The 15532-nt window shown below is 46.7% G+C and overlaps 1 long non-coding RNA gene across 2 annotated transcripts in view; it reads right to left on the bottom strand.

Annotated features, from left to right (window-relative positions):
• Window positions 1-1863: 1863 nt before the first annotated feature.
• LOC122455722 overlaps window positions 1864-15532 on the bottom strand; it is a 30656-nt gene continuing 16987 nt past the window's right edge. Inside the window, exons 2-4 of one of the 2 annotated variants that reach the window (XR_006274154.1) lie at window positions 9620-9700; window positions 8922-9069; window positions 1864-2380 (exon numbers count right to left, since the gene is read on the bottom strand). This is a non-coding gene — a long non-coding RNA (uncharacterized LOC122455722). The remainder of the gene's footprint in view (window positions 2381-8921; window positions 9070-9619; window positions 9701-15532) is intronic. The other variant, XR_006274155.1, reaches the window with a different exon arrangement.

Genomic DNA, 15532 nt, shown 5'->3' with positions numbered 1-15532 from the left:
AAATATTGCCCAGCCTTGTCACTGCTTAGCTGTGGATAAGAGGGGGTGATCCCAGTGCCAGATGGCACAGGTGTACAAATTTCACAGGTGTAACTGTGACCTTAGCTGGGCATTTCACAGTGTGACAGAGCTCTGGCACTGGGAAGATTTCCCATAGAACGCCTGGGTGCAGGCTCTAATGCAGATGGTATTATAGCATTTAAACTGGTTGTATGTGTCAGATTGGTGGCACCAGCAATTTCTTTAGGAGTATTGCAGAGGGCTGGCATGAGCATGTTGCACAGAGCTGGCACTGACAGAGCACTGCCGGATCAGTTGGCTTTCCCTTCATGATGTTCATGCCTTTTTCTTTTTCATAAGTGCTAAGCGGGTATGCAAGTGGGGGAAAGAGAGAAGGGTAAAATATGTTCTCCCAATTAAGTCATTATTTCCACCTCATTTAGATTTTCCTATTCTTCATATGCTTCATCATTTAGGTCATTTGATTCCAGTGATTTAAAAAGTTACCCTCTTCTATTTCCCTTTGGTAACATGAGGGCAGTTGAAACAGGATGATGATTTGCCTGTACCCAAACTTCACTGGCTGTCTGGAATTATGTCGTACTGGCAACAGGGGAAGAAGAGAAAGAAACAGAGAGGTGAAAGTGACCCCCACTATCAATGCTCTGCTGCACACCCACTTGTGATCAATCTGTGGGGGCACCTGCATGCCTGCGTTGGGATCTACCCTCCACTCCAGCTGCCAATAAGGAGTCTAAGTTGATTCCATGGCAGAGACTGAATTCCCTGATTGTGTTGTGCTGCAGCCCTTCCTCCTGGCATCTGGAAACGTAGGGAGTTTGCCGTGGAACTTCTCAAATAGGGGCTTGTGTGTTTGTAAATAGGGAGATTCTTCATGACTTTTGGAAGGTGGCCAGAGGGCATTTTGGTCCATGCTGTGGAAGAGAATGCCATCATAGGTGGGGATGGAGCTGTGAGTGTTACTTTGCTGAGTCCTGCAAGGACAAGAGTCAATCCTGTGCCCAAGTTTGTATCTTTATTAAGCTTGTTTTGGATGTGGCATATACAACATTTGCAAGGGGAGTTCAGTCTCCAGGCCCTGCTCAGTCCTCATTCTCTCTCCAAAAACCCCTCCCATGATCAGTGACAGCTGTCAAGGTGATCTCCGGCATGCGGGCATCTAACCACCAACCAGAGAATGAAACCACCAACCTGGGTCACTAAAAAGCTCTCTGATGGCAGCTTCGGGGTTGAATTTGTAGCAGTGACCCAAAGATGAACAGCTCAATAGCTTTGCCGGTTACCTCACTTCATATGGAATGTTGATAAGCCATAGGAACATGGTGTGTCTCAAAGCAGAGAGCCTCATTAGGCACTGGGCATTCCATGCTTTTCTACAGTATTTCTGTCTTGCAATTTGAAAGCCAATAAAAGCCGTGGTTGTTTAAACAAACACTTTTGTAATGGCCATAACTGACTCGCTCCATCACTGGGGCGAATTGATCCTGTTTAGCGTTACCACATCTATGCTGGGCAAAGACATCGAGCTTTAATGGCTCACAAACCACCCTAGTTATGGTGATATTAGAAAGGAATTACTGCTTCTGACATGACGTACGGGGTAAATGTGCTGTATGCTAGCGAGTGAAATTGTTGCATTAGCAAGGCCTGTTTCAGTCAAATGACTGTTTTCGTATCCCTGAATAATATTTATTTACTCCATATTGTAGGTTCAAGACTGTAATGAAAAACGAGCCAGCCTCACCACCAAGACTGCCCCATACATAAGACAATTAAGATAAAGTCCTGCATAAGTGGCCCTAATAAAAGGAATTTATCACAAGACATAGAGAGTGAGGTGTCTTTATTCATGAGGTGAATAACACTAAGAGTTGTCATTGCAGATTTTCAGGCCTAGAAATTATCATTCATTCTCCAAATTACTGACTGCACAAAAATTACTAAACGGTGCGTTATCACTCCCTCTCAGCACGAGAATGTCTTTGTTGTATGTTCGATTACAAATAGCTTTCCCCAAGATTATCATCAATAAATCACAGGTAAGCGCATCGCATGCCAGGGCAAGGGTTGGCTGAGAATGGCTCTTTTTGCTGACGTGAAAAGAAAGGCAATAGCACGCAATGGCGTGAAGCTGTGGCATTTCTCTAGCTTTGATAATAACTCACTGCAGTGCATTGTTATACACAAAGACAGCCATGGATTCACATGATCATTATGTGAATTCACAGAGGTTGAAAATACATCCTGATAATTCCATGGAGTCTCGAGTATCTGGATGGCTTCCTTTGTTTCTCCATAATGTCTGGAAGAACCTGTTCTATTCCCTGGAACAGAAACAGCCGACATCAAAGGAGGAAGCCTACTAGAAAGAATAAAGAGAAAATAAAGGGTTATGTAAGTGAAACTTCTGTAGCTTTAAAGCAGGTTTGATTGAGTTCCAGCAGCACACGCCCACTATTCAGCTCTGTGCCTTTTGCACACCATGAGCAGGATCATAATAACAGACACAAATGTAAGTGACTTCTAATGAAAGGACACAACCAAAGTCTTTGTTTCTTTCCTTGCAGTGTGTGTGTTTGTCCAGCCAGCATCTGAAATGCACAGCCTGAAAGGAGCCTCAGTATTCTCTCTCTGTCTCAGAATCAGGAAACTAGGCCAAGTTTTTCAGAAATTGAGTTAGGCTGAGTCTACATATCTATTCAGGGGATACCATCATAGGGCCTAATCACATCAGCCACACCATCAGAGGCTCGTTCACCTGTGCATCTACCAATGTGATATATGCCATCATGTGCCAGCAATGCCCCTCTGCCATGTACATTGGCCAAACTGGACAGTCTCTACGTAAAAGAATGAATGGACACAAATCAGACGTCAAGAATTATAACATTCAAAAACCAGTTGGAGAACACTTCAATCTCTCTGGTCACTCGATCACAGACCTAAGAGTGGCTATACTTCAACAAAAAAGCTTCAAAAACAGACTCCAACGAGAGACTGCTGAATTGGAATTAATTTGCAAACTGGATACAATTAACTTAGGCTTGAATAGAGACTGGGAATGGATGAGTCATTACACAAAGTAAAACTATTTCCCCATGGTATTTCTCCCTCCCACCCCACCCCCCTCTGTTCCTCTGATATTCTTGTTAACTGCTGGAATTAGCCTACCTGCTTGTCACCATGAAAGGTTTTCCTCCTTCCCCCCCCTGCTGTTGGTGATGGCTTATCTTAAGTGATCACTCTCCTTACAGTGTGTATGATAAACCCATTGTTTCATGTTCTCTGTGTGTGTGTATATAAATCTCTCCTCTGTTTTTTCCACCAAATGCATCCGATGAAGTGAGCTGTAGCTCACGAAAGCTTATGCTCTAATAAATTTGTTAGTCTCTAAGGTGCCACAAGTACTCCTTTTCTTTTTGCGAATACAGACTAACACGGCTGCTACTCTGAAAGCTGAGTCTACTGACTTCCATGGGAGCTGCTGGGTACTTGGCATCTTTGAAAATCAGGCCACCTCTCCATGGACTAAGGAGAGAGTCGCCATATTTTCAAAATCAAAACCGAGGATATTTTTGTGGTGCCATTGGCTCAGAGAGCGAAATACTCATGCAAAAGACAAAAGGACTCTTCTTTTAAGGGTGTGTTGGAGTCTTTACTACCAGCAAGCCGCGCCATAGGGTTATTTCTCAGAATGAAGAATTTTTTCCAGTTTCTTAGCGTCTGATGAGTTTATGATGAAACACCAACCCAGGGTCATTAATATTCACTTTGAGCAAAAGAACAGCTTTGAATTTTCTCTTCACTCCAAACACCGTGCACCATTCAGTGCAATTATTCCACTGGGCTGTTTGCTCCCAGTGAACAAAGAATAAATTCCCCTTGGCATAGCAATAAACCTTGAAGAAACATTCTATAATGATAAAAAAAAAAAAAGCTGTTTGACTGATGACATGAAAAACCAGAACATTTTAGGTATCCCCAAAGAAATTCAGGGGACACCAAGACATCAACTGAAAAAAAGGACTGTCCCGGGAATATTGTATGTTCTTTAAATTAGGAACCCAAATTTCAGCACCCTGGCACAGATCCTCAAAAGCAGTTAGGCACCTAAGTCCCATTGATTTCAATGGGAGTTAGGCACTGAAATATCTTTTAAGATCTATGCCCCTGTGACAGAGTGAACTGTCACATGGGGGAGGGGAAAAAAGAATAAAAAAAACCCCCAAACAGCCGAATCCAATTAACCAATCCTCTCAGATTTTGCTGGGATTGGACAGGGTCAGGGCATTTATAAACCAGACCCATCTCATCCCAGGAGGAGAAGAGAAGAGGTAGCACTTGAGAAGAATCATAGAATCATAGAATCATAGAATATCAGGGTTGGAAGGGACCCCAGAAGGTCATCTAGTCCAACCCCCTGCTCAAAGCAGGACCAAGTCCCAGTTAAATCATCCCAGCCAGGGCTTTGTCAAGCCTGACCTTAAAAACCTCTAAGGAAGGAGATTCTACCACCTCCCTAGGTAACGCATTCCAGTGTTTCACCACGCTCTTAGTGAAAAAGTTTTTCCTAATATCCAATCTAAACCTCCCCCATTGCAACTTGAGACCATTACTCCTCGTTCTGTCATCTGCTACCATTGAGAACAGTCTAGAGCCATCCTCTTTGAAACCCCCTTTCAGGTAGTTGAAAGCAGCTATCAAATCCCCCCTCATTCTTCTCTTCTGCAGACTAAACAATCCCAGCTCCCTCAGCCTCTCCTCATAAGTCATGTGCTCTAGACCCCTAATCATTTTCGTTGCCCTTCGTTGTACTCTTTCCAATTTATCCACATCCTTCCTGTAGTGTGGGGCCCAAAACTGGACACAGTACTCCAGATGAGGCCTCACCAGTGTCGAATAGAGGGGAACGATCACGTCCCTCGATCTGCTCGCTATGCCCCTACTTATACATCCCAAAATGCCATTGGCCTTCTTGGCAACAAGGGCACACTGCTGACTCATATCCAGCTTCTCGTCCACTGTCACCCCTAGGTCCTTTTCCGCAGAACTGCTGCCGAGCCATTCGGTCCCTAGTCTGTAGCGGTGCATTGGATTCTTCCATCCTAAGTGCAGGACCCTGCACTTATCCTTATTGAACCTCATTAGATTTCTTTTGGCCCAATCCTCCAATTTGTCTAGGTCCTTCTGTATCCTATCCCTCCCCTCCAGCGTATCTACCACTCCTCCCAGTTTAGTATCATCCGCAAATTTGCTGAGAGTGCAATCCACACCATCCTCCAGATCATTTATGAAGATATTGAACAAAACGGGCCCCAGGACCGACCCCTGGGGCACTCCACTTGACACCGGCTGCCAACTAGACATGGAGCCATTGATCACTACCCGTTGAGCCCGACAATCTAGCCAGCTTTCTACCCACCTTATAGTGCATTCATCCAGCCCATACTTCCTTAACTTGCTGACAAGAATGCTGTGGGAGACCGTGTCAAAAGCTTTGCTAAAGTCAAGAAACAATACATCCACTGCTTTCCCTTCATCCACAGAACCAGTAATCTCATCATAAAAGGCGATTAGATTAGTCAGGCATGACCTTCCCTTGGTGAATCCATGCTGACTGTTCCTGATCACTTTCCTCTCCTCTAAGTGCTTCAGGATTGATTCTTTGAGGACCTACTCCATGATTTTTCCAGGGACTGAGGTGAGGCTGACTGGCCTGTAGTTCCCAGGATCCTCCTTCTTCCCTTTTTTAAAGATGGGCACTACATTAGCCTTTTTCCAGTCATCCGGGACTTCCCCCGTTCGCCACGAGTTTTCAAAGATAATGGCCAAGGGCTCTGCAATCACAGCCGCCAATTCCTTCAGCACTCTCGGATGCAATTCGTCCGGCCCCATGGACTTGTGCACGTCCAGCTTTTCTAAATAGTCCCTAACCACCTCTATCTCTACAGAGGGCTGGCCATCTCTTCCCCATTTTGTGTTGCCCAGCACAGCAGTCTGGGAGCTGACCTTGTTAGTGAAAACAGAGGCAAAAAAAGCATTGAGTACATTAGCTTTTTCCACATCCTCTGTCACTAGCTTGCCTCCCTCATTCAGTAAGGGGCCCACACTTTCCTTGGCTTTCTTCTTGTTGCCAACATACCTGAAGAAACCCTTCTTGTTACTCTTGACATCTCTTGCTAGCTGCAGCTCCAGGTGCGATTTGGCCCTCCTGATATCTTTCCTACATGCCCGAGCAATATTTTTATACTCCTCCCTGGTCATATGTCCAACCTTCCACTTCTTGTAAGCTTCTTTTTTATGTTTAAGATCCGCTAGGATTTCACCATTAAGCCAAGCTGGTCGCCTGCCATATTTACTATTCTTTCGACTCATCGGGATGGTTTGTCCCTGTAACCTCAACAGGGATTCCTTGAAATACAGCCAGCTCTCCTGGACTCCCTTCCCTTTCATGTTAGTCCCCCAGGGGATCCTGGCCATCTGTTCCCTGAGGGAGTCAAAGTCTGCTTTCCTGAAGTCCAGGGTCCGTATCCTGCTGCTTACCTTTCTTCCCTGCGTCAGGATCCTGAACTCAACCAACTCATGGTCACTGCCTCCCAGATTCCCATCCACTTTTGCTTCCCCCACTAATTCTACCCGGTTTGTGAGCAGCAGGTCAAGAAAAGCGCTCCCCCTAGTTGGCTCCCCTAGCACTTGCACCAGGAAATTGTCCCCTACGCTTTCCAAAAACTTCCTGGATTGTCTATGCACCGCTGTATTGCTCTCCCAGCAGATATCAGGAAAATTAAAGTCACCCATGAGAATCAGGGCATGCGATCTAGTAGCTTCCGTGAGTTGCCGGAAGAAAGCCTCATCCACCTCATCCCCCTGGTCCGGTGGTCTATAGCAGACTCCCACCATGACATCACTCTTGTTGCACACACTTCTAAACTTAATCCAGAGACACTCAGGTTTTTCCACAGTTTCGTACCGGAGCTCTGAGCAGTCATACTGCTCCCTTACATACAGTGCTACTCCCCCACCTTTTCTGCCCTGCCTGTCCTTCCTGAACAGTTTATAACCATCCATGACTGTACTCCAGTCATGTGAGTTATCCCACCAAGTCTCTGTTATTCCAATCACGTCATAATTCCTTGACATCACCAGGACCTCCAGTTCTCCCTGCTTGTTTCCAAGGCTTTGTGCATTTGTATATAAGCACTTGAGATAACCTGTTGATCGCCCCTCATTCCCAGTATGAGGCAGGAGCCCTCCCCTCTCAGACATTCCTGCCTGTGCTTCCTCCCGGTATCCCGCTTTCCCACTTACCTCAGGGCTTTGGTCTCCTTCCCCCGGTGAACCTAGTTTAAAGCCCTCCTCACTAGGTTAGCCAGCCTGCTGGCAAAGATGTTCTTCCCTCTCTTCGTAAGATGGAGCCCGTCTCTGCCCAGCACTCCTCCTTCATGGAACACCATCCCATGGTCAAAGAATCCAAAGCCTTCTCTCTGACACCACCTGCGTAGCCATTCGTTGACCTCCACGATTCGACGGTCCCTACCCAGGCCTTTTCCTTCCACGGGGAGGATGGACGAGAACACCACTTGCGCCTCCAACTCCTTTATCCTTCTTCCCAGAGCCACGTAGTCCGCAGTGATCCGCTCAAGGTCATTCTTGGCAGTATCATTGGTGCCCACGTGGAGAAGCAGGAAGGGGTAGCGATCCGAGGGCTTGATGAGTCTCGGCAGTCTCTCCGTCACATCACGAATCTTAGCCCCTGGCAAGCAGCAGACTTCTCGGTTTTCCCGGTCAGGGCGGCAGATAGATGACTCAGTCCCCCGGAGGAGAGAGTCCCCGACCACCACCACCCGCCTTCTCCTCTTGGGAGTGGTGGTCGTGGAACCCCCAACCTCAGGACATCGCATCTCATGCCTCCCAACCAGCGGGGTCTCCTTCTGCTTTCTCCCCCCAGACATATCATCTGGTCCACTCTCCGCAATGGTACCTGTGGAGAGAACATGAAAGCGGTTAGTTACCTGTGTCTGTGTTACTGGAACCCGGACATTCCGCTTACCTCTTCTGGAGGTCACATGTTGCCAAGCTTCTTCACTGGCCTCTTGGCTCCTCTGTGCAACCTGCTCTATATCTTTAGAGCTTTGTGCCCCTAGAAGGCTATCCTGAGTTTGGTCCAGAAAATCCTCAGTCTCTCGTATACAATGCAGGGTCGTTACCTGTTGCTCCAGACCTTCAATCTTCTCTTCCAATATGGAGACCAGCTTGCACTTTGTACAGACAAAGTCGCTTCTGTCCTGTGGAAGAAAGACAAACATGGCACATCCAGTGCAGGTCACAATAGCTGAACCCCCCCCTTCCATATCACCTACCTACTATGAGCTTCCTCAGAGACGTTGGCAAGATGTAAGCCTCACTGGGCTCCCTCCAGGCGAACTCCCAGGCAAACTCCTGCTGTGAGCTGCTCTGCTGTCCCCGCTGCTCAGCTGCTTCGCTGCCGCTCAGCTGGTTGGCGAGGCTCTGGCTATTTTCAAACAGCCAGGCTTCCCTGACGCAAACACACAGACACCCTAATGCCCGCCCCCTGCAGGCTAGCAGCCAATCAGACACTCACTCAAGTGAGTCACTCAAAAGACTGAAGGAGTGCTAAGGAAAGGGCTTCAGAAAGGAACAAGAGGAGAGGCAATCATCTTGGTAGAAAAGGTACTAAATTTGGGCAAAATGGGACAGCAGCTGGCTCCTGCCTCCCCAGAAAAATGTGTACTTGCCCCCCCCCAACTGATAGCTTGGGGCACACCCATTTGTTGACAATCTTGGCCCTAGTAATTGTAACTTCATGTCTGCAGCAAAGCTTTCTTGGTACGTTGAAACAGCAGGTTGCATACAGGGAAATCTATAGAATTTCTCCTTACCAGATGGAATCTTGAGGCTCCCCATTGCTTCAGGATATACATTAGTTGTCTTTCTAAAAGATCTGCTTTAATTCCACCCAGAAGTTATGGGCTTGATGCAGGAATTACTAAGTGAGGATCTCTGGCCTGTGCAATGCAGGAGGTCAGCCTAGAGGATCAGAATGGTTTTGTTCTTAAAACCTACAAAAATTTGTGAAACTTCCTCCATGCCCATATACACACCCTTGAATTTGCTGATGTGAATTGAGCTTCCATCATAAGTCTGGCTAGAAAATATTCCATGTATGAGAAGAAACCACTAATGTCACCACAGGGATAGGGAGAAGAAGAGGGCAGTGGGGAACTGAATTAGGAAGCCAGTCTACAAGTTTTCCCAGTAAAGCAAAAAGGCTCTGGTAGGAAAAATAGTTTTTCTGGTCTGGGAACTGGTCTTGATTCCCTTCCTAGGCCTCCACTGTGACTTGGGGCAAGTGACTTCATCTATTCTGTGTCTCAGTTCACTGCCTCCTGGGGGGATAAGATCTGTGAGGTGCTCCTATGCTGTGATGATGGGGACCCTATACTCTCCTAGGCCGAAAGGAGTATGCAGCTATAAATACAGGCCAGGATTCTCAAAAGGAGCTAGTGATTTTGGGTGCCCAATTTTTCAGAGGGGGCAGGTGCACGACAGTAAATAGGACAATTGTAATGAATTAAACCTGTTCTAGGCATGAAACCTCTGAAGGATTTCCCTTGCTTTCCTGTGCTCCTGCCCTCACCGTCTTGTCTGGCTTTGGTACCTAGGAAAAAGAGAGACTGTATTAAAACCTCCCAGCTGTTCAGTTGCTGGGCTGGATGTGTGCCTGTGTGGGGGAAGGGAGAGGAGCATATGGCCAAGTGAAAGGGACAGAGCAGAGAGATTAAGATCTCTATCAGAGCTTGTGGCTCCAGCGATTACAGTGTATTAGGGCTCTGTCCGTGTTGACAAACACTGCCCCAATTAGGAATTAGTTCAGCATGGCATCTGATAGTGCCGCTGTGGCTGACCTGCTAAATGGACTGGCCCCTCCTTTCTCCCACTTCATTTTATGGGGCAGTGGACAAAAAGCAAAGGCAAATGCCCCTCTGCACACACCCCCTCCCTAACTGCTCAGATGATGCATCCTCATTGACAGCCCTGTGACTGACATGTAAAGGTTAACACTAATTATTCTTCGCTGTAAAGTCTTGCACCTCCTGAATCCAATGCCAACAATCTCATTGGTGAGGAGCCAGCCCGGGTTCTTTCCTTTTCTTTCAGTAAGCGTGCTTGATGACAGAAGTATTCTTTCCAAGAGTGTATGTGAAGCCCCCAGAGAAGTTCACTTCCCCTGTTGATTCGCCCATTCGGTGCTGACTTTCCATTATTCTAAGAGTGGGTGAAATTCAACTGGGCAAGAGGCACTGGTTTCATTGCAAAAAGCCAGAAGGCAATTTTAAAAATACATCATTAATGCAGGAGGAACCATTGCCGTAAAAAGCTGTTATAACGCACAGAGTAACCAGTGGCTATTGTTAGCCTAATACTTGTAAAATACATAATAAAGGACATTTTGTTATTTAAGGTAGCACCTATGAGGTGCTGGACACTGCAGTCATTCAAGAGAAGATAGATCTATGTAACTCAGGTACTCTTCTGGCCCCCCTTTACCACACTATCTGATCACCTTACAATCTGTAACATGTTTACCTCACCACACTCCAGCCAGGAAATGAAGTGCTATCATCCCCATTGTACAGATGAGGAACTGGGGCCCAGACAAACTAAGCCACTGTGAACACCTTTCTCACTGAACACCTAGGTTCACACCCTAACCACTGCTAGAACAACCCTCCCCTCACCCTGACACACTCAGTGTATGAGCCAAGACCCACAGAGGAGAACAACAAATAGGTCTCAAAACTGGCTTGATTTCTTGGGGACAGCACAACAGAAGGGGGTCTTCAAGAGAGACTTAAGGCCCCTGTCCCATGTACATTTATGGAGGAGATTGGGGAGACTGGCTATAATGGGATATAGTGGATTGAGAGCTTTGAACCATGCCTCTAACTGTAGTTGGACATTTTATTAAAACATCTAGAATGTGAGCTCTTCAGGCAGGGACTGTTTACTACTCTGTATTTGTCCAGCACCTAGCACAAGACGGGTCCATTCTTGGTTGGTCCCTAGGCATGGCCATAATAAATGTAATTAATAATACATTTCAAAATGTAGCTGCAGGGCATAATGGGTAATTGGTAGCTCATGGAAGACTATACTGAATAGGTGGCTAAGTTAGGTTGCCCCAGCTATGTTGGTCAGGGGAGTGAAAAATCCACACTCCTGGACAATGTAAAGCCCACCTAACCCCGGTGAAAAATTCTTCCATCGACCTTAATGCCTGTCAGCAAGGTGGATTAACTACGGTCATGTGTACACTACAAAATAATGTCAACTTAATTTATGTCAGCATACAGCTGCTATAGTAATTACATTACTTGTACGTGCCTACACTTTGGTCCTTGTGTCAACAGTGCACGTCCTCACCAGAAGCACTTATATCAATTGTACTGTCAGTGTAGGGCACTGTGGGACAGGTCCTGAAAGCCAGTAACAGTCAAAATAGGAAATGCAGTGTCTGCACTGACAATGTGTCCATCTAACGACATCGATCTTGACTCTACACCGCTCATGGAGGAGGAGATAAGTTGGCATAGTGGGACAGTTACATCAGCGGGAGAGAAACGCAAGTGTAGACACCTCCATAGTTAGGTCAACATAAGCTGCCTTATGTCAACCTAACTATATGGTGGAGACCAGGCCTACAGTGATGGGAGAGCCCTTTCCATCCCATTAGTGAGTGTCTACGCTGAAGTAGTGCAGCTGCAGAGGTGTAAGTGTAGGCAGAGGCTTAGGGAGCTCCATTAGTCCACTTATCAGCTCATACCTACAAGTTTGCAACAGTGTAACATGAGCTGTTAACGGTACCTCATCAGAATGGCGATGGAGCCCATGGCTGGTGAACAACTTTCATGTGAAAACTGGAATTTACAGATTTTCTATTTCCTTTTGGCTTGTAATTTAGCAGAAAGAAACCTCTCCTGCATGACTAACTAACACGCCAGCTAGAGCCAGGAATGAAGGGCCTGGGGTCTTCAGTACACTGGGGATTTCGGCCATCGGCAACCAGTGCCAGTGTAGACAGGCAAGGCTGCTGTTTACACCAATAGAGCTCAGACTAGCTTAAAACCAGTGTAAGCTATTTGATGGTTTATTCTGACCACAGCCCTGTTTCACACTGCTGCTGCTACCCCAGCTGCTGGGCACCAGTTCTAGACAAGGCCTTAGACTTTCATTTCAATCCCTCTTTTCATCTCTCCATCCTCCCCTCCCCAGGAGAGTGCAGGTTTCTTTGCATGCATTTATCACTTAAGCATGTGCATTTCCATTAGCGTGTGAAGAACCAGGGGGAGGTACCCAGTGAGGTGCACCTTTCTGCAGGGGTGGAAATTGATAAGGTTCATAAGCATACAAAAGGCTGAATGGAGAGGCCGTGGGGTGAAAGGGGTCATAAACTCAGATGGATTTTTTCATTGCAGGGGAAAATAACGCCACGGTCTCTAGTGATAACATAGCCTTTCTTCCCAACTCAAACCAAAATATGATTTTTCATTTGTGCAGTGGAGGAGAAGAAAATTATACAGAATTTCATTCTGTGGAATAATAAGGCTTCGTGCCGAATAAAGCTCCCATAAGCCAGTGTAATTACGGAAGGGCAGGAAATCCACTTTCCAGTTATATCTAATCACAATGCCATATTGTGGGTTGTGAAAAGGACTTGGAGGGGCTAGGTGTTACTGGAATGTTAGTAGGCCCTGGCAGACTTTCTTCTTGGCAGGACTTTTTCTTTGCTTAAAAAGGTGACTTTAAGCAAAGTCACAAACTGGATTCAAAAATATCAATTGAAGAGGAACCATTGGAGCCTGTGTTTTGAGCTTCAGATTCAACCTCAGCAGATATCGGACCATAATATTATACAAAGCTCTGCCCCAGGAACCTCCCAAGGTGTACAATGGAATGTACGATCAGTGCGGGATATAAGATAGACGATCAGTCCTGACAGTACTTGTACTTAAAGAACTGGCATGGCTGTGGCATAGGACAAATGATTGATTTACCATTATCCCAATGCCTGGGTTACTCTCACCACTGGATACAGGAGTTTTCTTTGGACCAGCTAATCATGATTCCTTCCCTGCATCACAGCTGAGAGCCTGATGTGGCTTTTAGGCCAGATCTCTGATAAGACTCAGCACCCACTAGAAGTGCTCTGGATCTAGCTGCACCATTGTTCTCATTGAGAAAATGGGGCCTCCTCCTTTAGGGGCCTAAATGAGAGAAGGTGAATGCTAAGCGCTTTAGAAAATATGGCCCTCAGGGCATAAACAAAACAGTTTAATGTTAATTAAAAACATGGGGCTTGATTGCTCTCCCAGATCTGCATGTGGTGGGTCTGCCCTGCCTGTGCAGAAGTGGGTCAGATGCCTTTATTATAGGTGGGACTGGTGGCGAGCCTGTTACTAAGATTGCTGGACACTTCCCATTGAAAGACCATGTTTTCAGTTGCTAATAACTTCGCCAAATTTTAATTGTTTGACCTGAAATTTTCTAGGCCAGGTGTCTGCCTCAGGGCACCCAGATTTAGGTGCCAAAGTCCCTCTGTGGATCTCTGCCTAGGTGCTTCTGAAAAATCCCACATATAGAGCTCAGATACATTGTTACATGGCTTCACACCTCTGAATATCTATCCCAAAGTTCCCTCCTGGCTTAGTTCTTACTCAGGAAAAATATATATTGAACTCAGTGGGAATTTTGCCTGAGTGCAAACTGACTGGCTCAATAAATGTACTGCTAATGCTATGTGTACAGGAAGGAGGTGTTAGTTTGTTGACACAGTACGTTATTGTGACCAAAGTTCTGATCACAGGGGCTTCATGGTGGCCCCAGTCTTCACCACTATGCAGCGGCCTGTGGATCTCTCACCATCATCACATGCCCTGTTGACAAACCCTAACAAATGCAACCTCAAGTGCCCTGCCTTGTTTTCCCACAGATTCCAAGGCCAGAAGGAACCACTAGTGTGGCCTCCTGTATAACACAAGCCGAAGAACTTTTTCTGTCCTTACTCTGCTGATACTAAGTGGCCATTCATCCAGTTTTAAGCTGAACAGTCTTTTTCTATGGTGTCCCCGCTGTTCAGCACTGAGGCGAAACTGGACATGGTTTTGTCCAGTCTCACACACAAAGGACTCCATTTTGAAGAGCTTGCCACTCTCCCCCCTGCCAGCATGACCTCACACAGGTTGTCACTCCAGAAGGGACAGGGCAATGTGCTCTTCAAAATGGCATCCTGTGTGGTGTGAACGGGGTAAGCCCAGAAGTACAAGAATGCCCAGTATTCTTGGGATGCATCAGTGGCCACATTAGCTGATACAGCTGCTAACCAAAAAAAATCCCAAAAGACAACAATAAACATGACCAATGATTACGGAACAGAGAAACTTCCTGTATGTATCCATTGCTGCAGTGCCATTTATCCCAAGGCCCTCATGCTAAGTCCAAGCAGGCAGCTTTGAAGAGCAATATTCAGATAGCAATAGCGCTCCAAATGAAAGGGTAACTTTGGAGCCCTTAAGGGTATCCTATGCTGCAAAAAAAGACCTGTGGCAGTGAGTCTCAGAGTCTGTGTCAACTGAGTCAGACTGGCAGGGCTTGTGCTATGGGGCTAAAAATAGTCTACACTGCTGTTTTTAGCCTATAGTACAAGCCTATGAGCCCAAGTCGGTTGATCCAGGCTCCGAGATGTGCTGCTGCTCTTTTTGTTTTTGCAGTGTAGATATACCCTAAGAGAGATCATGTAGATCCAGTCCTGTGCTTTCCCGACCTGGCATCACAGGTGTGGCCTAGCAGGCTGGGTTCTGGCAGAGAAGGTGGCCACAGGGGTCACGGGTAGCTCTGAGCCAAGTGGAGCAGCTGGTGTGTGGAGCTGACAGGGCCCAAGGGAGCAGGTCACCTGTGCAAGTGGCAATCGAATAAGGCTGCTGGGGCTGAGAGGCTGGGAAGGCGGTGTCTGGGAGGGAGCATCCCAACTGAGAGCTGGCCAGAAGGTAAACAGTCCATCAGCTGTAGGAGAAAGGCAAGATGCAGAGGGGCCCCAGGGGCTGCTCTAAATTACAGCAACTTCCCACAGTCATGTATGGGTGTTCTGTCAGCCCAAGTTAATGGAAGCAAAATGCACTCCAGAGACTCCCTCTCCTTCCTCTGGACTTCTCTCTTCCACCCGCAGTATGCATCCTACAGTTGGGGGCAGCAAAAGGGGATGGGCCAAGGCGGTTCCACCAACCATATGTCCCCAGGGAAGCCCCTTCCTCTCTCTGACCCATGCCCCTAACACAGGAGCTGTTGCAGGTTATTGCTGCGTTAGAAGCTTTTGAATGCATCACATGCTGGACTGGATGAGATCTCAAGGTCCCATCCAGCCCTACATTTCTGTGATTCAGTGGCCAGTGCTAGGTAGGGGGAGGGGTGGATGCGATGGCTTTAAGTTTAACAA

The sequence above is a fragment of the Dermochelys coriacea genome, chromosome 9, assembly GCF_009764565.3.
Source record: "Dermochelys coriacea isolate rDerCor1 chromosome 9, rDerCor1.pri.v4, whole genome shotgun sequence".
NCBI classification, from domain to species: domain Eukaryota; kingdom Metazoa; phylum Chordata; order Testudines; family Dermochelyidae; genus Dermochelys; species Dermochelys coriacea.
The sequence above is the reverse complement of the archived record's forward strand: the minus strand, read 5'-3'. Positions and strand labels throughout refer to the sequence as shown.